General features: G+C 36.2%; 1 long non-coding RNA gene across 1 annotated transcript; it reads left to right on the top strand.

Annotated features, from left to right (window-relative positions):
* The first annotated feature begins 521 nt into the window (after window positions 1-521).
* LOC119296747 lies at window positions 522-951 on the top strand. The gene is made up of 3 exons (XR_005145368.1): window positions 522-546; window positions 621-692; window positions 897-951. It is a non-coding gene; the product is annotated as an uncharacterized LOC119296747 (long non-coding RNA).
* The last annotated feature ends 2,364 nt before the right edge of the window (window positions 952-3,315 follow it).

Genomic DNA, 3,315 nt, shown 5'->3' with positions numbered 1-3,315 from the left:
GGGGATTATACCACGCTCTTGATGATCTGTCGTTTGGTGATAATGGCCCTCGGCATTTGCAGCTATATATTTATGATACGGATGAAAACTTGCTTCACAGAGTTAAGAGGTCTCCGGATCTTAGGCTGGATCTCATACGGAAGATTCTAACAATACTAGAACATAACCCTTATGCTCAGGTTTTGAAGAGCCTTGGTGCTGTTCCAAATCTGGATGAATATAGGATCTCACTAAACACAGATATCAACCTCGATCAATGAAGGTACAATGCGCCAACTACTTCTCAGGTTGCAGCAATATGGGTTGAAGGAAGCGACCCACATAAAACCTTTGATAGGAGTGTTGTCGTATATGGTAAAGGAGACCGTCCCCTGTATATTAGAGCATACCATGGCTGCTACGACCCTTTGTCATATCCACTGTTCTTCCCACGTGGGGAGATCGGTTGGAATCGTTTGATGCCATATATTCAGTTAGTCGATGACACAAACCAAGTTCCAGTAGATGAATTTGCACAACAGAACCCAGCCTATGGTTTTCCTTCAGGTATGATGTTCAAAATTGGTATATATCACTCTCTATTATTTAAATTAAAACTTATGCAGGCATCCATCTTTCAGATGATAACGTGATTAGAGAACAAGTTGGTCATAACGCACAGCATGAAGAGCAACCCACTGATTTACCTGAAGGTATAGGTCGTCATTACTACTTCTATTATTCTCTAAATTAAAACTTATGCAGTCATCCATCTTTCAGATGATAACATGCTTAGAGAACAAGTTGGTCATAACACACAGCATGAAGACCAACCCACTGATTTACCCAAAGGTATAGGTCGTCATTACTACTTTTATTGTTCTTTAAATTAAAACTTATAGTCATCCATCTTTCAGATGATAACATGATTAGAGAACAAGTTGGTCATAACGCTCAGCATGAAGACCCACCCAAGGATTTACTTGATGGTATAGGTCATCATTACTATTTTTATTATTCTTACTTATGGTTGCGGCCAGCAAAGAGCTCCGGTGGCTGTGGATGGGGATCGGGAAGGGGAGGGGCGGCCAGGCTGTGGATTTGGAGGACTGAGTGAAGAATGGGGAAAAGATAAGCGTGAGGGGAGGGGGCGGTGGTAGGTTGACTCAGTTTTTTTAATCTCTACTAAGCCAGTGACCCATTGTAAGTGAGTGTGGCATTTTTTCCAAACAAAATCCAAATGTCTTTAGATTTCAAAGGGCATGTCCAGTTCACATGCTGCGTGGGTGAAATTTTTGTTTTCATCGCGGCTTGTTATAATCATGATCATTTGATGATTTAAAAAAATAATATGAATCCCTTTGAAAATGATAAAAGTGGATGATAAATTTGAGTTTTGTAATCATGCAGGTCATCTTGTGGTCTGTGGATGATAAATTTTATGGAGTACTTCACAGGAAATATTTTGTCTGACATTCCAACACAGGTATTTTTCACTTTGTATCATTATACTTATTCTATGTTGTATCACTATTTAACTCTTATTACTATTTTAATAGAAACATATGACAGATTTTAGAACAAAACTAGCTGTCATTTTAGTGGACTCGGAATTGAATGATGATAACATAAGAAATCGAGACATGGAAGATGACGACAACAAGACAGATCCCACGGAATGTATGATTCTGGATACACCTCCTGAGAATTTCAAAACAACAAATACAGCAGGAGAAGTCGAGCTAATCTCGCAATCATTTATACTTTCATCGTCTATCAAACCAACAAACGATGATTTAATAGATGAACTATGCTTGTTCATCAGCATGGTTGATGATGTCGCTCTACTAGAGTAAGCCAGATTTTTTTAATTCATTTTGTATTATTCCAATAAATTACTCTGATGTCATTATAATTGAAAGTATTTCAACTTTACAGGAGCGAATGGGTGAAAAGCTCTGATCCGTACCCTATTAGCTTAAATTTGAGACAAATAAAAAACATATTGAACAATGATGAATACATGGATATACATTGCTTTAATATGGCTGTGCGGATACTAGCGCGCCACGAAGTCCAGCTTCTCAGAGACATTCCATCTCACTATATGGATCTGAACTTTTGTGTAAGTTACTATAATCATGTATTACCTTTTTTTTCTCATTGCACTAATATTTTCTCATTCTTATTTTAGTCGATGTTCCACTATGCACGAGACTCAAGTCATCGTGAAAATGTGGAAATTGCTACATTGAAACGGTTGTTTCATAGTTGGCCTGACAGTAATGATTATCATATCTCACAATGTAATACGGTAAGATTTTAATTTTTCATCTCTAACAGTGCTTTATTTGGTCTTAATTAATATTCCATTTATTTCTAAACTATCTCATCATTGCAGATTTTATTGCCTTGGTATATGTTTGGGCTATTTCTATTGTTTGTGTTGGATCAAAACAAAAAGGTTGTCTCAATTTTTGATCCGATACCAATACCTACTTTGGGGAATAATGTACTTAAAATTGTGGTCGACAACCTAAACCTTGCGCTTGAAGTTGCAAACCCTGCATTCAAGGATGATATCTCTAAATGGGAATGCATAGTTCCTGTTGCTCCAACAAATTCACATTGGTATGAATCTTTTAAACGCATTACAATATTAATTGATTCATTCGACTCACATTATGTGTTTATTTCATACATGCAGTGCCCTGTCCAGTTATTTGGTTTTTAATTACATGCACTCATTGTGCGATGGAAAACTATATTTTCCCATACCCAACGTAAGTATTGACACTATGCTTATTTGTATACACATTGCACATGCAACTTGTTACAACAATGTTGTATAATGCATATGTAGGATGGTTTTCAGCTGAGGAAGCAATTTTTGGTGCATCTTTTAAAGTATGAAGAGAACGAAGCTCAAAACAATATCCCATACATTGAACGAAGCATCATTGATCGCATCTATAGATGGACCTTCATTGCTTCAAAAGGTGGACCTTCAAGACATGCTTAGTTGCGGTTTTTAAAATATATTTTTGTAATAGTTATAATACAATTATTATGTGACAGTGAATTTTATGCGAAAACATGTTTCTGGATCATGTGTTACACACGCGCTCATATCGTTGTGCATAAGACACATTTAAATGGCTTGGTAAAAGAATTCACTAAAATAAAAATTAGCACGTGTTGGATCAGAAATATGTCACATTTTTTGAAAATACAATTTGAAAGATAAAACAACATTTCGGATCAATCTGAAAATTTTGTAAAAAAGCATATAAACTTGTTTTATTTGAGACGTGTGTTGCACGTGCATGCTTACTA

The sequence above is a fragment of the Triticum dicoccoides genome, chromosome 5A (assembly GCF_002162155.2).
Source record: "Triticum dicoccoides isolate Atlit2015 ecotype Zavitan chromosome 5A, WEW_v2.0, whole genome shotgun sequence".
Lineage (NCBI taxonomy): Eukaryota > Viridiplantae > Streptophyta > Magnoliopsida > Poales > Poaceae > Triticum > Triticum dicoccoides.
This window is presented reverse-complemented; position numbering and strand designations above follow the sequence as displayed.